The 19380-nt window shown below is 41.2% G+C and overlaps 1 protein-coding gene and 1 pseudogene across 2 annotated transcripts in view; one reads left to right on the top strand and one right to left on the bottom strand.

Moving 5' to 3' along the window:
* Positions 1–19380, bottom strand: part of CHSY3 (chondroitin sulfate synthase 3) — a 238594-nt gene that overhangs the window by 54052 nt on the left and 165162 nt on the right. The gene's annotated exons all lie outside the window — the stretch shown is intronic.
* LOC307100791 (nuclear prelamin A recognition factor-like) lies at positions 17476–18820 on the top strand (annotated as a pseudogene). Its single transcript has one exon. The product of its transcript is annotated as a nuclear prelamin A recognition factor-like (transcript).

Below are 19380 nucleotides of genomic sequence, written 5' to 3'. Positions count from 1 at the left end.
CTTGGAGAGTAGCACATCCTTCCAAGGGCAGCTCTCTGGGACCACTTATCTGTTTTGCCACCATCGATTCAAGACATTCAAAGGCAAACACACCTGTTCCCCAGCGACCATCACATTCGTGCACAGGTTTGGGATCAGAATGGGGATCGGGAGGCTAAATTTGAACCCTCTTATTCATACCGTAAATAGATACTTATTTGGAGTTCGTCGCTATCTCTACATTGAAATTTCATTATTCATAGCTCAGCATTTCCTTTCTAACCCTTCCTCTCGTTCTCTAGGGATGAAGTGAAAAAGCAGAAAAATGCAGCATGAGGGACACTCAATCCATTTATTTTTTAAACAAGCATTCTCTCGGCTAGAATTTTTAGTGACATTGAGAGCAAAACGTGAGAGATGTTCTAAGAATAAGGAGAGAGAAATCACACTTAGAGCCAAATTTAAAGAGCTACATTTCGGAACAGTACAAGTTCAAAGTGCATGTTTTTAATATTCTTACCAAAAGAACTTTTTAGCAAATTGAAGCATGGATAAACTTGTAAGATGCAAACACTGTCTCCCGTTTTGTAGTCCTGGTATGAAGATTACTGCTGCCGGCTCCTTCTCAGTAGGGTGTTTCCACAGAGGGATTTAGGGGCAGAGAACGAGGGATATGGAAGCCGAACTTCGCAGGCCGAGGTTGGTCGGCTTAGCAGTGATTTCAGTGCTTGGAGACACTGCTTTGCCACCAGGGTGCCCATCCTGTAGACATCACTTATAAACCACCCAGCAAATCCCATCCTCTATTTTATGATCTGACTTTTGTGAAACTTAAATGGTTTAATCCATTCTCTGCTTTCCCCCCATTGCTCTTAGAACTGTTTATCTTAATTTGTTTATATTAATTTTGTCACCACTGTGTTACAAGCTATTTTATGGTACTAACTCTGTGTGTGTGTGTGTGTGTGTGTGTGTGTGTGTGTGTGTGTGTTGACACTTGGGAACTGGAGAGAAAAAGCAGTAACTGATGTGTCTTAACAGACTTATTTGTAAAATCACCATATACATTAGATTGAATATGGTGAATTTAAAACCTACTCTTTTTCTGAAAACGGCCTCCCTATTTGGGACTCAATAGATATGGTTTCAAATATCTCCAATTTTATTTTTAACACTCTGGCAACTCTTTAAAATGACTCTTTTACTTTATAAATATTAGGTGGAAATGTTTTTAGTTTATGGCTCTCTTGGTTATTGGGCCTTGTTTTTTCTCCACTTTCTGAGGATGGGGGTCACACCTCCAATTCAAGAAAAGGCCAGTGGGATGGATTCTAGCATATTTGTTCCAAGTGCATGAAATCTAATGGCTACACAGCATCTCACACCACAGAAAAATTTCCAGGTGATCAGTCAACATCACCTCTCTGGACCACTAATGTGAGAGCAAATGGACAAGAGGAACGCTCCTAAGTAGGCAATTCTCTCATGTTATATGCTGCTTCTAATATGTGTTGGTATAACATTTAGAAGTGACATGAAAGGAAAGCACACTATCCTATATAATAAAAGCCTAATATGCTAAGTGTCTGGCTGGCTGTTCAACGAATCAAAGCATAATATGCTAATGATAGTGCTAAGGCTGCTCAACTGCTCACTATAACGTGCACTGACCACCAGGGGGCAGACAGTTGACTGGTCGACCAGTCTCTATGACATGCACTGACCACCAGGGGGAAGATGCTCCGACCAGTAGGTGACCTTGCTGCTGGGGTCTGGCCAATCGGGACTGAGCGAGATGGCCGGACATGCCCTGGAGCCCTCCCGCGGTCCCTCCCCAGCTGGCCAACCTCCCGCATCCCTCCCTGGCCCCGATCGTGCACCGGTGGGGTCCCTCAGCCTGGCCTGCACCCTCTCACAATCTGGGACCCCTTGGGGGCTGTCAGAGAGCCGGGTTTGGCCAATCCTGCAGGCCAGGCCGAGGGACCCCACTGGTGCACGAATTCGTGCACCAGGCCTCTAGTACTTTAATAAACTTACTCATGGCTGACAATAGTCTCTTTTCTTTGATTGTGAACTATTTAGGTAGGCCAAAATATTTATAAGTTTCCTGGAAATCTCTGTTCAGTTTGGAAACTGCCATAAGCAACATGACCCTCAACCTAACAGCCAACCCTAGCTGTTGTGTAGCCACACTGTGGAAGGAGCACCTCTCTTGGAAAATGGACACAGATACTTCCTTCCAGACAGCGCTGTGAGAATTGGTGCTACTTGCCACAGGCTCTTAGAGAACAACAATGTCTACTTTTTTCTTCCTTTCCAGTAAGGCTTCAAGAACAAGCCTAAGTGGGGAATCATTCCTCATTAAGACATAGACAGCCACACAAAACAAAAGTCTGCTTAGATAAGACCCATCTTTTGCTTTGCCCAAATCTTAAAATCTGAAAAGAGATTTAATTCAACTCCAAGAAGAAATATGGTCTAATAATGATAGAGGGGGAAATAACAAAAGAAGCAATACATTGAAGAGTGCCTAAATCTGCTGTTATCACAGATTGATTTCATGTATGTGTGTATTCATTTACTTATTTACTTATTTGTTCATGTATTCATGCCTACTTTGATATTAGCGACTTTACGACTGGAAAAGGGTCCTGCGGTCACCCAACACACTGTACTTACGCATCCCACCTTGGGTGCAGGATCTTTACACACAGTAAGCGCTCCATAAATACATGCCTGCCGGATTGATGAGCTGTGCAGGGAGGGCAGTGAGGCCCAGAGACACTCGTCTAGGGTCACTTGGCCATGAACCGCCAGGGCAGCTCTTGCTTTCAGCCCATTGCCAGCTCCATTACACCCAGCCTCATCCTTCTCAGCCTCACTTTCTTCACTTCCAAAATGAGATAAGCAATTTGGAGATAAAACAAATGTGTTTTCCCTTATTGCTTATCCATCACCAATGACAAAGTATGCACTTTGTGTTATTGCTTAGAGGAAAACAAGTAAATATTTAAATGAATGGGTTCAAGTCTATTCAACAAGATTATTGCCCTAAGTTCCTCAAAAATTACATAAACATCACAGCACACAAACATTTCACAGTAGTTATTGAACACGAGATGTACCCCATGTATATAGGTATGTCTAGGCTCTGTGGACGCGACTTCATGGTTAGGCCTGCAGAGAAAATCCAGGGAGCACAGAGAACTCCTCTAATGGATTCACAGTCTGGTCCTGAATTGTGAAAAAAATTCACCATTCTCCTCTGTCATTTTATCTTTACTTCGCATCTTTTCTCTCAATACATTAGAAAAATAGATCTTTAGGTCTCTGGTGTGTATGACATACGGCTTCATCCCTCCATCTCTCCTTTCCTTCCATGTAGCCATCTAGCCCCTGCTATATCCGAAGAACTCTTCTAGATCTGAGGACCTTGCTATTCAAAGCGTGGCTCAGCAGCACCAGCTCCCAGAACCACTGAATCAAAATCTGCATATTATAAGACCCCCCCCAAACGATTCATATTTGAATTCAAATTAGGGAAGCACTATAAAGACAGTCCCCACCCTTGAGATTTGCAGAGCAGCTGGGCACATTTTTATAAGGTGCTGATCCCCAGATGGATGAAGCCCTATGGGCACATGGCTTGCCAAGTGGAGAAATTTTTGTGCAAATTAGAAAAAGGAGTCTCTCCTTCCAGGCAGTCCCAGCCACATGCTTGGACTCGGGGCTACAGAAAGCAGCATGCACACCAGATTAGAGCAACTGGTTGACTTGTGCAACCAGCAGTGTTATCCAATGTGTCCCTGAGACAGTCACGTTCTTTCTTCTTTCTCCTTCCTTCCTTCCCTCCTCCTTTCTCTCTCTCTCTCTCTCTCTCTCTCTCTCTCTCTCTCTCTCTCTCTCTCTCTTTCTATTTTATTTTATTCTGGGAAGACAATGTCATCTGCAGGCAGCAGAGAATACCATAGAATCAGTCCAAGTTGTGCTATGATCAGGTTTGTTTTTCAGGAAGAGACCTTAGTAGCAATGTAAGAAAAAAAACATAGCAGAGTGACTTGAGGGAAGCCCCTAAAATTATCTAAACAAGAGGTAATGAGGCCCTGGAGGAGGTGAAGGACACCAAGGAGCAAGAATGGAAGCCTCTCCATATAAATGAGAGGATGGGGGTTGCCAGGGCACAAAGCAGAGGTTTCTAATTTAGAAAACAACATGGATGGTGAGTCAAGAATACAAGCAATGAACCTCTACCAGGGGAAAGAAACCCCTGCAGTTGGGAGTAAAGACTGAATATTCAAACAGAAGCTTGGAGTTCAGATGGAAACTCAGAGCCCATGCTGCTCCAGGTGGGAGAGGGCAGATGAGTGGCCATGAGGGGCTCCTCCCTGAGGTCTGAGGTCCTTCACAGGCATTTCACACACTAAACACCCACATAATGAATCAACCGCACAGAGAACTAGCTGGGGTATTTAGCACAGTTCCATTGTCCTCAAACATTCAACCCTTACCCCTGCAATCGCAGCCACAAAATGGCATGTTTGTGCAAACAATCTGGGAAATGCTGAACTGTGCAGAAAGAAAATATAGAGAATCTGCTCTGGGGTCGGCCAGTTCAGAGTTGAAATCCTGCCCATTCCACTTTTTAAATATGACCTTGGGCAAATTATTTCTCTCTAAATCTCGGTGTTCCTACCTGTACAATGGGAGGGTCCGATGCCCTTGTCTGGGGATCAAAGATGAGATGGCTACCCTCTTGGTGTTCCCAGGATAGTCTTTGTTTACCTGTTATCCGAGTAATTATCAACAGTGCTGTCATTTGTTCTAAGATGTGTCCAGTATGAAAGCAAACTGGACTTCTGGTCGTCTTTCTCCATCCTCCTCTCTGTACATGAAAGAAGAGGGAGACTTGGCAGGATCTTCATTCCCGCAGCCTCGGCCAATGACACACCCGGAATACAAAGTGTTGGAGCCCTCCTATTGCATGGACCCTTGGCTAAGGGATCACTTGGCAAAGTGCTTACCCAGGGTAATTTAGAAAAGGAAATTTCACTTCCCATCAAACGAACAGGCACAACTGTTCATTTTAAGGTTATATGTGCAGAAAGAAAATTGATGGTAATTTGTAATAGATATATGGTATGTTTGATACTAGATGGGTTATTTATTCCTGCCTGTCAGTATTGAGCAATGAGATCCCAAAGGGGCTTCTTTGGACCTACATTTCATTGGCTATAAACGAAATGGTTTGGAAGCCTTATTCCCAACATTCCATCACCAAAGTCTCATCACTGCATGGCTCCTTAGTAGAAATTACTAACCCGAGACACATCTTCTGGGCTCCTCTGCATCCTGGAGGCACATCAACTCCATCACTCCTTCACTCCCACCACTTCCTTGTTCTCCACCAGACAGGCCTCCTATTTGTTCCTCATCACACCAAGTGACAGGTTTCTGTGTTCTCCTTGACACGCCCCCATTCGGCTCTGCCTGAGTACTGAGAGGTTGCCACACTCACACTGTAGGAAATAGGATGCTCTCCATTCCCATCTCTACTTTTTTATCCAGCCTCCAAAAGGTAGTCTGTCTCCCCTGAAATGATGCCAAATTGTCTATGTTGCAAAATATAACACTACTCAGTCTACAACTCTGTTTTTACTACAACAATTTCTTTAAAAGTCAGATGATTTAAGCTAAAGCTGAAAGGTGATTTCCTCTTAGGATGAGTTAGTCAAGTCTTTGAGTATCTGACCTTTGCTGGCACGGCCTTCAGGCTGGCATTCCAACCAGTGCCACACAGATGGACTCTGCGTATCTCAGGCAATCTGTGTAGGTAGCGAACTCTGCATTTCAGGAGGAGCAATGGGCTAATGAAATCAGAAAGGATCATTCATTCTACTTGGAACCAGCCAACTGCCCATAGAGGTGGAATAATTCATCACAGCCAACTACGGCAACATCAGGAAGAAAAGCATGTGCCAATTAAGCTTCTTGCCCAGACTATTAAAGTTATAAGATTAATACTGCCCATGAATCTTCCTGCTCTTTGATTCAGAGGAACTCTTGTTTAGTCCATAGGAACAGACATGCCAGAAGAATTAAATATTGGATATAAAAAGCGACAAACTTATTTCTAGAATATATTTAAAAGCATGGTGCTGACCTGGACCTAGAAGACAGTATTTATAGCCTGATTGTATCAGAGAGTGAACATTACAATTAATAATGTGTTCTTGTCACATTTTTGTGAACTCTTGTGAGATAATTAGTATGATTGCTTAAGGCTGTAGGAGTATAACCCTCCTCTTTTTACTGCTGGAAAAGCTATTGTTGCTATTTGGGTCAGCTATCTTAAAACTTCCCAGAAAGGATTTTCAGAAATAATTCTGGGAGGGAAATGAGGGAATCGCCAGGGAGATTCTGGAGGAGAAAGGAGGCACTGATGCACAAAAGCTGTGTCACTTTGGGCTAGACAATGAACTGGGGATAAAAAAAAAAGCCTCCTCTAGACAAGAAATGAGAACCTCTTGTGTGATCAGTGAGGGGAGACAACTTGGGAACAGGAGGGGAAGGAATCTTTGAGCCATTATAAGAGGAATCTGCCCTGAGGCTGGGAAGACCCATGCTGGGCTTCCCTAGGAAGCTAGTCTGGAAGAAGAACCCAGGACAGTTTCATTCCAAAGAGCAGCTCTGCCTTGAGTATCATCATGCAACCTGACTGTGCTGAGATCAAACGTTAGTTAGCACTAACGATGACATGCACTTTGTTCCTACTTGCTTGAATTTCACAAATACAGCTGGGCACAGACAATAAGTCAGCAGAGACAATGCTCCAATACCCCAGGTGAGAAAAGGATAAGTGGGCTCTAAATTAATAGTGTCGCAGATTGGGGCAGAAGATCTTGTGTAAGTATAAGTAGCTATAGGAACAAAGAGAAAGCTGAATCATTGGTTTAAGAAATTCTGGGAAAAGGGGGCAATAAAGTATCAGATTCTGGCTTGTGCAGAATGATCAGGGCTATTGTGTACAAGGAGCCTCACAAATAGTAAAGAATTTGGTGTTTTAAACTACGGAAAGCTGGAGATATAAAACATAATGTTAGAAAATGTTAACATGGAGAAACACTTTCTAGAAATGGAAAATTCATGCTTTGCAGTGACCTTTTCAGATCTAACATTACAATTTAGGAATATAAACATATTCCCATAAAAAATTAAACTTGATTATTTGCTCACAAAATGATTCTGTTTTCTTTATTCATGGAAGTAAAAATATATAAAAAAGAGAAAACAAAAACCTTTCTTTTTGAAGTGTAGAGTGGGGAGAGGGAATGAGATTTGAAAAATAAAAAAGGTCTTCTCTGCAATCATCTTTCAATATCATTGGGGAAGGTTTGTAAAAATAAAAGAGAATCATCTAAGTCCAATAAACACTTATGCAATATTTGCTTACTTTTTTCCTGCACACACACACACACACACACACACACACACACACAGTTTACATAGTTGCGATCATACTCCACATACAAGGTTGTTGACATTATTCAGGTTTTAACATGTGTCAATTGCACATTCCAAAGGGACAGCTACAGACCCCATGGAGAGATGACAGATCCAGGACTGATTTAGGGAGAACTGTTCCACGCTAGAATGGTATCTTCAGGAGTCCGCCAAGGACAGATGTTCCTGCAGGCAATCAGCAGGAAGAGAAATAGGTACAAGGAAAGGGAGCAGGAGGATCATGTCACTGAGCCTGGAGCTGCTAGACAATATCCTAAAGCAGAGCGAGAAAGGAAGGCAATCGGAAGAGAACATGCAGTCATTTTGAAAAGGGCAAGGGCGATTTAAAAAATGAAGTTTGCTTCAGGAACAACACATGAGAAGGCTTTCGTGGAATCTGTTTCTGGTGAATACATTATTGTACTGATCAAACACGCCCCTGGAACTGCATGTTCATGACACCTCTATGAGGTGGGCACTCTTATTACTGTGAGTGCAGAGATTAAAAAGTATTACATGCTTTCACATGTCTAATCTAACTTAGGAGCTTTTTAAAAATTCAACTTATTGGGGTGACATTCATTCACAAAACCAGACAGGTTTCTAGTGTACAACTCAATAACACTTCATCTGCACACTGCATCACACGCCCATCACCCCAAGCAAAGTCTCTTTCCATCCCCATCAACCCCCCTCTGCCCACCTCCACCTACCCCCATCTCTCTTTCCCTTTGGCTATCAACACACTGTTGTTGGTGTCTATGTGTTTTATACATAGGGTGTCACAAAAAAATGTATACACACTTTAACAGCTGATAGTTCATAGTTCAATTGATGTTTCTTTCTTTTCCAGTTTTAACCCATTGGAATTAATAATGGCAAAGTATGTATACATTTTGGGGACACCATATATATATATGATTTTTACTTTTGTGTAATCCCTTCACCTTCTTTCATCCAGTCCCCCTGCATCCCTCCCCTTTGAGAGCTGTCAGTCTGTTCCATGTGTCCATGACTCTGTTTCTATGTTGTTCATCAGTTTATTTTGTTCATTAGATTCCATGTATAAGTGAGATCATATACTTGTCTTTCCCTGACTGGTTTATTTCACCTAGCCTAATATTCTCCAGGTCTATCCATGTTGTCAGAAAAGGTAAGAGTGGTATTCCATTGTATAAATATATCACAGCTTTTTTGTCCACTCATTTACTGATGGACACTTGGGCTGTTTCCAGATCTTGGCTATTATAAATAACACTGTAATGAACATAGGGGTGTATATATTATTTCGAATTAGTGTTTTAGGAGTCTTAGGATACATTCCCAGAAGTGGGACCACTGGGTCAAAAGGCAGTTTCATTTTTAAAATTTTTGAGGAAATTCCATACTGTTTTCCGTAATGGCTGCCACAGTCTGCATGCCCACCAATAGTGCACGAGGGTCCTCTTTTCTCCACATCCTCAGCAGCACTTATTGTTTGTTGATTGGTTTATGATAGCTATTCTGACAGGTGTGAGGTGATAGCTCACTATGGTTTTAATTTGCATTTCTCTAATGATTAGTGAGGTTACACATGTTTTCATTTGTCTATTGGCCATCTGCATGTCCTCTTTAGAGAAGTGTCTCTTCAGGTTCTTTGCCCATTTTTAAGTGGGTTGTTTGTCTTCTTGGTGTTGGGTTGTATAAATTCTTTATATATTTGCGATATTAACCCTTCATCAGATGTATCATTGGCCAATTTGTTCTCCCATTCATTGGGTCCCCTTTTCATTTTGTTGATGGTTTCCTTTGCTATGCAAAAGTTTTTTAGCTTGATGTAGTCCCATTTGTGTATTTTTTCCTTTGTTTCCCTTCCCTGAGGAGATATATTGGCAAAAATATTGCTATGAAAAATGTCTGAAATTTTACTGCCTATGTTTTATTCTAGGATTTTTATGGTTTCTCGACTTAGATTTAAGTCATTAATCCATTTTGAGTTTATTCCTGTGTATGGTGTTAGTTGGTGATATAGTTTCATTTTTTGCATGTATCTATCCAATTTTCCCAACACCATTTACTGAAGAGACTGTCTTTAACCCGTTCTATGTTCTTGCCTCCTTAATAGACCATAAAGGCATGTGTTTATTTCTGTGCTCTCTTCTTTCCATTGATATATATGCTTGTTCTTGTGCCAATACTATGCTGTTTTAATTAATATGGCCTTGTAGTATAGTTTTATATCAGGTAGTGTTATACCACCAACTTCATTTTTCTTTCTCAAGATTGCTAAGGTTATTTGGGCTCTTTTGTGGTTCCATATAAATTTTTGGAATATTTGTTCTATATCTGTGAGATATGCAATTGGTATTTTAATAGGAATAGCATTAAATCTGTAGATTGCTTTGGGTAGTATGGACATTTTAATGATGCTAATTTTCCTATCCATGAACATGGTATATGGTTCCACTTATTTGTATCTTTCTCAAGTTCTGTTTTTCAGTATGTTATAATTTTCTGAGTACAGGTCTTTTACCTCCTTGGTTAAATTTAGTCCTAGGTACCTTATTTTTTGTTCATTATTGGCGTATAAAAATGCCACTTATTTCTGAATATTAATTTTGTATCCTGATACTTTGCCGAGTTCGTTTATTAGATTTAGTAGTGTTTTGGTCAAGTCTTTAGCATTTTCTATGTACAATATCATGTCATCTGCCAATAGTGACAGTTTTACTTCCTCCTTTCCAATTTAGATACTTTTTATTTCTTCTTCTTGTCTGATTGCTGTGGCTATGACATCAAGTACTTTGTTGAGTAAGAGTGGTGAAAGTGGACATCCCTGCATTATTCCAAATATTAACTTTTATTTTTTGCCCATTGAGTATGATGTTGACCATTGTTATGTTGAGGTATGATCCCTCAATTCCCATTTCACTGAGAGTTTTTATCACAAATGAGTGTTGGATTTTTACCAAATGCTTTTTCTGCATTAATTGTTATGATCATGTGATTTTTAGCCTTCATTATGTTTGTGATGTGTCTTGTTAATTGATTTGCAAATATTGTACCAACCTTGCTTCCCTGGAATAAATCTCACTTGGTCATGGTGTATGATTCCCTGACTGTAATCGAACCAGCGACCTCCTGGTACATGGGATGATGCTCAACTAACTGAGCTATACTAGCTGAGCTGCAACACTATTTTTGATGCAGCATACTTTTATAGGAGATAATTGATTTGTATGTGCCTGTAAAAAAAAAAAAGGCACTACACAAATGATTCCAGCCTGGCTGGTATTGCTCAGTGGTTGAGCATCAACCCATGAACTAGGAGGTCATTTTTTGATTCCTGGTCAGAGCATGTGCTTGGGTTGTGAGTTCTATCCCCAGTAAGGGACATGCAGGAGGCAGCCTATCAATGATTCTCTCTCATCATTGATGTTTCTATCTCTCCCTCTTCCTTCCTCTCTGAAATTAATAAAAAAATTTATAAAATGATTCCATTTGCTGATGGATATGGTTGGTAAAACAGCTTAAGATGTAAGTCTGTGTTTCCTGTAAGTCGGTCTCTCCTGCAACTCCTGGGAAGCATCAGACTGATGAATACGGATAGAGAGAAAGCCATATTTCAGACAAAGAAATCATGTGACAGGAGCAGAACTCATGAGACATCTGATGCCTACTTAGTGCCATATCATGAAATAAAAGTGTATCCACTGATATTTCTCTCACATCAATGTTTCTCTTTCTCCCTCTCCCTTCCTCACTCTAAAATCAATTTTAAAAAAAGTGTATCCATATTACCTAACTGCTAGGTCTCTTTAAAAAAGAAAAAAAATTCTGGATTACTAGCTATAACAGAAAACAGAATTTTGTAGAATGAACTTAAAATGCCCTTTGAATAGTTCCATTTTGCTTCTGAGTTTGAATACACAGTGTGACATTTATTGACTATGAGATAACGAAGTACACAGAATTGTGCTGAAAATACATTCTTACAGAGATCGAAACTCACACTAGTATTTGACAAGGTCATATGAAAGATCTAAGCTCTGACAAAATATATTGGGATATTATACATGATTCACAGAAACACTAATGTTTTGGAGTGGAAATATTGCCAGAAAAATAATCTATGAATTCATCATTTATTTTCCCTCCTATGAACATTAGTTGATATCCTGTCTCACTTATTAACAAAAATTCTCTCTAATATATATGATACATATCATATATAAATAAATCATTTTTACAGCATGACTTATAGTTATACAATTCCAAATATACTAATATATCTCTCATTGCAACACAGCTACACAAGACTCAAGATTAATACTACAACTAGCTTAAAATGTGACTTTTAATTTCCTCTAAATATCATCTACAAATGAGCCCATAAGAGTAATTTTCTGCATTATATTGCTAACCACTGAATTATTTAGCCAAAGGATAATGGAGTAAGAATGGCATAGAACAAAGTACCAAAAAGGGGAAATAGTTGGATTGTGGTCAAAGGACTAGTGAGTGAGGATACCCTATACCTACAATCTCACTTCTCTTTCACTGCCTTTTTGTCTATTTAATCTCACTTTCCCAATCTCTCCTCAAAGACTCAGTGGCAGCCTATGCAATTTACACACTGAGTTATCAACTCTGAACAATGCCAGCCCATGCCTCTTCAAATTGACAAAGGGATAACAAAAATACTTTATGTTTATTGAGACCTGGACTTTCACACTTACATCATTCTTATAATTAGAGAGACTACAGTGGAGATTAGCTGGACACTTTAGAGAGGCCCTGTCCTACACTGCAGTGGTTTTCCAGGTGTGATGACCAGAGCAGCAGCAGCACCGTGAAAGTTAGAAAGGTAATTCACAGGCCCCACTGAGGTTTACTGAATAACAAACTCTAGGGTTGAGGCCTGAGAATTAACATTTCTAACAAGTTCCATACTGATTCTCACTTTGAGAACCAAGGGATTGGAGCATGGCTTCTGAAGTCAGGCTCACCACCTTGACAGCTCAGTGGCCTTGAGGAACAGAGGTCCATTTTCTCATCTGTACGTGGGGTAATTTAGTGTACACCTCAAAAAATTGCCAGAAGGGTTAAGTGAATCAATCACTTAAGACTCTGCCTGACATCTAGCAAGTCCTGTATATGTGTTTTTAAAAATAAAACTGTGTGAAATCTGTTGCATTTGTTATATCTTACTTGCACAGTCAACTTATTTTACCTGCTTATACTCTTCCAGCATTTTATTTCCAGATGGCTGAAATAAATCAGTTTAACCCAGTGGTTCCCAACCGCTACTGACTATTAGAATCACCAGGGACACTTTTTAAAAATTATTGATTTCATGATTTTGATTTATTTAATGTAGGGTGAAGCTTCGGTATTAGAATACTCTAAATGCTCCCCAGGAAATTCTAACATTCAGCCAGGATTGGAAACTATTGCCTTACCATGGTATGTTTCTAGAATACAAAGGTCATATTTGGGATCCTTTGTTAATCAATGTAAAGAACTTCGTACTGAATAGAGCAGAACTCTACTGCCATATACAGAGCTATTTAGAAACCTGGGCTGACTGCATAATTTACTCACAAACTGAACATTTGGATCTTGACATATCTGAGGCCTTGATAAAATCAGCCATATATATTCAGGGCTATAAAATGTATACTTTCAGGCAATCTATTGCAATGTGTACAGAATTTTAAACACCTGACTGATTGAAGAGGTGTTCCTTCAATCCTGGCAATACTAGCGAAAACACAGCCTAGCAGATTCTTGTCCTTTGAGCATTTAACATTGCTCGTTTTCATCCTGAGGTGCATAGCTATGGTGATTTGTACTTTACTGAAACATAGGTTTGAAGGATTCACGCCATGGGCCTGGTGAATTGGATTCAAGCTGCTGAACTAGTAGTGAGCCTAGCCCATCGGGCAGCAGACTTTTCCCACATTCATCACGTACTCAAAGATAAAAACGTGCAGGTTTGTGGGTGGGTAATAGGAACATGCTAGAAATACAATGTCGGCAAAAGTTGAAAAAGTAGCTGTAAAAAGCTACTCCCAGCAAAATTTCAATACTTAACAAAAGCAGAGGACTATCCAAACATTTTTAGTTCCTAAGCCTAAAAATTTCTAAAGATCTTATATATATTCCTCTTTGGAAGATATCAAGAATATGCTGTACATAGACTTTAAAGATCTCAAATGCTACATATTTTATTTAGGTCTAATTAATCCCCAAGTTAATAAAATATAAAGAAGCAATGCTTCTTACATGAAATAAAAATAAGTTGGAATCATTTTTTTAAAATCCAAAAATACTGCAAGAAAGTGTCCATCCACTCTGAAGATTATCTCCCTAAAACCCAAGACAGATCACATGAGGTCTGAGCTTCACACACTGTCAGCATAAAACCCTCTGGGCAGAAGGAAAGCCACAGATTAGATTGTGGTTTATCTGAGTTCTCCCTTGAGAAAGGTTAGAACATATTTCTTATGAATTACAAAAACTAAAGAAGCAATAACTCTCAATAGCTGCTCCTTCTCTGTGTGTTTTTATAGGCATGGTAGCAAGCTGAAGAAAATCAGATCAGAAGTATTATTTTCTCAATCCTAAATTTAGGTATCCATTGCATTTAAAACACAACTTTTTATGGTGAAAGTTCTGACTAAAGGCAAAACTTGAGTCAAATTTTTATCAGGAAATTAAATGAGAAACAATGGTGACTATATCAAACTGATGCTCACCAGCAGCCAAAGCTAATTTTCAAAGTCACTATAAAAACAAGGTTCTAAAGCATTTCTTTTAGACAAAACCCAGGGGGAAATAATCAGAAGCAGCCAGCTTTGCTCTTGATGCCCATGATCTCTCAATGTTTCTCTTTATCAGGGAAATCACAGGTTGTTTTATTTCCCTCTTCTGTACTTCAAAGCCTTTTACTTTAGTAAATGATTAGTGATGGTTTTCAATGTGATTTTTAAAAAAATATATATTTTATTGATTTTTCACAGAGAGAAAGAGAGAGGGACAGAGAGCCAGAAACATCGATGATAGAGAAACATCGATCAGCTGCCTCCTGCACAACCCCCACTGGGGATGTGCCCGCAACCAAGGTACATGCCCTTGACCGGAATCGAACCCGGGACCTTTCAGTCCGCAGGTCGATGCTCTATCCACTGAGCCAAACCGGTCTCAGCGGTTTTCAATGTGATTTTGAAGCTCCAATTCTCTATCCCGTATCATAACTGCCTAATACCCCATCTCTAGCCAACCTCCCCTTTAGAGTTCTGCAGTCTTCGAGTCTTTATGGGCTACACAAGAAAACTGTGAAGACTAAATGAGACGATGTATGAAACCCGCCCACCACAGTGCCTGATCCTGAGGAGGCACTAGATTATTTTCAGATTCCAACCTCTCAAGTCTCCACCCAGTATTTTCAATATTCATCTGCACACTATTTTACAAAGTATTACATATGCAAAAGTTTGCTTTGAAAATTACTCTCTTCAGAATAGGAAATTTTGTTATTTAAAAAGATGCAAAGGTGAAGTCCTCTTTCATTGAAATGCTCCTTATATTCTACACTGATGAGAAAAACAGCTTGACCTCCTGAAATTTGGAAGTTGAAAAAAAATGTAATAAAGATTTTCAAGTTCTTGTTGGAGACAACTCCAAAGGTATTAATTTTATTTTTTCTTACTTTTACTTAAGACATTTTATTTGAGAGCTTTCTACCAAGAATTTCCATTTTGCATTGGGAGGAAGGGCCACAGTGTGTTTCCAAACCTTCTCTTCTTACTACTTTCAATGGGAGATCACCCCCTAGTGGAAATGTAGTAGGGCACATCATACTTCTGTGCTTCACTGGTGAGAATTTAAAGAACATCCATGATACTTAAAATGATGTTTATACTCCTAAGCAAAGACTGAAAAGAGTCTTTTTGGTAAGCAATGTAGGTTCCTAAATTGTAGTGAGTCCCCATTTGCATAAGAACAGATTAATAGTTTTAAAGTTTCTTGGACTTGTTTCCCAGTTAACAATTAATGCTTATTTCCATTAAACATTTATCTTATTTTTAGAGAACTCTATGACTGCTAAGGTAATTTATAATATATAACTGTAATAGATTGCAATATTCTACCTTCCCAAGAAATATGAGGGCTAAGACATACTCAAATGAGTAATGCCCATGCTTTAGATTATTTAGGCTCCTTTGTATAACAAATTTTTCACAAAAAAATGAAATATTAATATTGACCTTATATTGATTAAATGCCATATACCAGGACCATTCTGTGGGCTTGAGAGATGTTAATCCATTAATAAACCTTTAAAATACTTCTGGGTAAAAATGCTTAGTTATTGTCTCTATTTGTGGATCCACTCTGAGATGATAATATAGCATTTGAATATTCTAGTGAAAAACGTAAGTATCAATGAAGTTGTTCTTTTAAATGTGTTAAAATCTTATATTTATATAGCAAGACCAATAAATTCAATCTCACCTTTGATCAAACCTCACATTAACGCATCACAGCCTCACATAGATATAATAATACAAGTTTGACAATGCACTACAACCTGGATTGTTAGTTTTACATGGTTTAATCAATACGTCATTATATGGTATATTGGTTAAAAATATCATTCCTGAAAGACTAAAACTTCAATCTTAGGTAAATGAGATATTATCACTTAAAATAAATTAGCCAAAGAAACTTACTTAATTGTATTAAGGTACTTTACATAGACTTTGGGTTGCCCTATAAAATCTCTATATATAAAAGCCTAAGCGACCTTTATGACTGGTTACTATGACCCACACTGACCACCAGGGGACAGGCGCTTAATGCAGGAGCTGCCCCCTGGTGGTCAGTGCGCTCCTACAGCCAAACTCCCTCGGCTGGCCAATCACCTGTGGTCCCACTCCCCCCCCCCACCCCACCCCCGCCCGCCGGCCCAGCCAGCCCAAGGGACCCTACCTGTGCACAAATTCGTGCACTGGGCCTCTAGTGTATATATAAAGCAGAAAGAAAAAAATTTCAAATTTATTTTAATATTAGTACCATTTCCTTTATATAGACATACAATATACCTATAAGGAATGCTTAATTATTTAGGAAGAGGGACTTCAAGTAAGTCACCTTCATTTAAAAATATATATTACTTGTTTTGCTGAGCTGGTGGAAACTCTACATTACTATATTAACATTAGCTATCAGAACATTGTGAAGAAGGTCAGGGAAATTCATCCTTTATATAATACTTGGATGGCAGAACTGCAATTCAAATGAAGAGTAAAGAATTAAGGCTCTGGTCCAAATAATACAAATTATGCAAGTACAAATCATTTTGCTTTGAAAAACACAACATTAACTGGATAACTTTGATCAATGTTAGGCTATTTAAAGCATATTAATAAACTTAGTTACTCATATTTTAGTAAACAATCTAAGATCATTCAATGGTAAAGCCAGAATTGGAACCTTATGGTGACAAATTCACAATCCTAATATATAAAAAGCCAGGGGCCGTTATGACCTAAACAACCGGACGGACGACTGAACAAGCAGGCTCCATCGATCAGGGGATGGCTAACGAGGGAACTGGGGTCCCTCAGGCTCTGATGAATCCATGGCAGCAGTGACCAGTGAGCAGGCGGGAAGAAGGCAGACCTCTTGGTCCCTCCTCCCGGCCCTCAGACTCCAATCAATCAGTGGTGGAGGCGGGGTGGAACTGGGGACTGGCTCCCTTAGTAGTCCTGCAGGTTCAATCTCCAGAGGACAGGGCAGGCACCAATGGACCAGCACCACTGGCACGATCCTGACAATGCTGCTGGCCTCCTGGAACTCGGCCTCGAGCACTGCAGCCGCTTCCCCTCCCTAGACTCTCCACAAGGAGGAAAGGATACCGCCAGCAGTGCCAGGAGTGACCAGCGGTGACTGCTCTCCCCGTGCTTCCTCCAGGTCACTCGAGCTGGGCCCCCACCCGCCCTAATCCAGATGAAGTGTGAGCACTGCACACGGAAGGAATGTAGTAAAAAAACAAAAACCGATGACCAAGAGAATGCTGCAGTCAACGTCTGGAGTCTGGCTCAGGAGAATGGAGAGAAGGGAGAATTCCATAAATTGGCCAATGCCAAGATATTTCTGAGTGACTGCCTGGTGTGTGACAGTTGTGTGACCGCAGAGGAAGAAGTCCAAGTTTCTCAACAGAACACCAAGGACTTCTTCCGTGTTCTGAACCTTAATAAGAAATGTGATACCTCACAGCACAAGGTGCTGGCAGTGTCCGTGTGTCCTCAGTCTCTGCCTTATTTTGCTGCTAAATTCAGCCTCAGGGTCACTGATGCATCCAGAAGGCTCTGCGGCTTCCTCAAAAGCCGTGGGGAGCACAGTCTTTGACATGAAGATAGCTGCGGACTTCAGCATCCTGGAGAGTCAGAAGGAATCTGTGCATTGGTACTGCCAGCACCGTGAGGAAGAGGCCCGGCTACCCATGCTGACCTCCGCCTGCCCCGGCTGGGTCTGATATGCAGAGTGCATGCTGTGTCACCCCATCACCCCCACCTCTGCACGGCCAAGTCTCCCCAGCAGATCATGGGCTCTCTGGTGAAGGATTACTTCGCCAGATGGCAGAACCTGTCCCCAGACAAGATTTTCCACGTCATTGTGGCCCCGTGTTATGACAAGAAGCTGGAGGCCCTTCGAGAGGATGTTCCCACAGCTTTGCACAGTTCCCAGGGTGCTGACTGCGTGTTAACCTCAGGTGAAATTGTCCAGATAATGGAGCAAAGTGACCTCGCCTCGAATGATGCCGCCGTGGACACTCTGTTTGGAGACATGAAGGAGGAGGAGGTGAGGCTCCACGAGGGTGCCAGCCCCGACGGGTACCTGGCGCACATCTTCAGGCACATGGCCAAGAAGCTGTTCATCGAGGATGTGGGAGCACTCACTTACCGCACCCTGAGGAACAAAGACTTCCAGGAGGTCACCCTTGAAAGGGACGGAGAGGTTCTGCTATGCTTTGAGGCTGCTTACGGCTTTCGGAACATCCAGAAGTGGTCCTGAAGCTGGAGCTGTAGAGGGGCAAGTTCCCCTGCCACTTCGTGGAGGTCCTGGCCTGCGCCGGGGATGCCTAGGTGGCAGGGGCCAGGCCAGGTGAGGACAGGCGTGCAGACAGGGCACTGCTGTAGCAGATGGAAGGCATCTACGCTGCCATCCCAGTGTGGCCCCAGAGACCAGCGCCCATGTGCAGGAGCTGTACCAGGAGTGGCTGGCGGGGGGGGGGGGTGGGGGGGGTGGGGGTGAGTCCCCACGGGCCCAGGCGGCCCTGCACACCGCCTAGCAGGGCCTAGGGCAGCCTGCCAGGACATCAAGTGGTAAAGGTCCAGCAGACACCCAGCCTGCAGGCTGCCTGAGGAGGGGTGTCAGATGCGTGAAGGAAAGGCTTAGCATCTCTGTCATCGCTTTGGTTTTCAGAATTCCCTGCTCCCCATCTGTTGGCTCCCTCCCTCTGAGGGGTGCTGTCCTCGTCACATGGGTGCAACTGGAATATTGTATCTCAAGAGGATTGCTCCAATGTACATATCCTTTTATGTGACGATGAAAAAATCTCAAAGAACAAGAATGAAGACAGACTATTGTCCTTTAGGCTTAAAAAAAAACCGGAAGTGTCCTGCGAAGAGCTGAGACTTGGTTCTGTCCACGTGCCTCAGAGAGATTGGATGAGGAAATGGACCGGCTTGGCCCTGACTTTACCCACTTACATTAGTCTGAAGGTGTCTTTGCCACAATGTGAATAAACTGCCACCTTTTGGAATAGGGGCTCATACGAAAGTCTGCATTCCCAACTTTTCTTGAAACAGATTATGTTCTGTAGCTGTGGCCACCATCCTGAGACCAGGT

Source organism: Cnephaeus nilssonii (assembly GCF_951640355.1).
Source record: "Cnephaeus nilssonii genome assembly, chromosome: 5".
NCBI classification, from domain to species: Eukaryota; Metazoa; Chordata; class Mammalia; order Chiroptera; family Vespertilionidae; genus Cnephaeus; species Cnephaeus nilssonii.
This window is presented reverse-complemented; position numbering and strand designations above follow the sequence as displayed.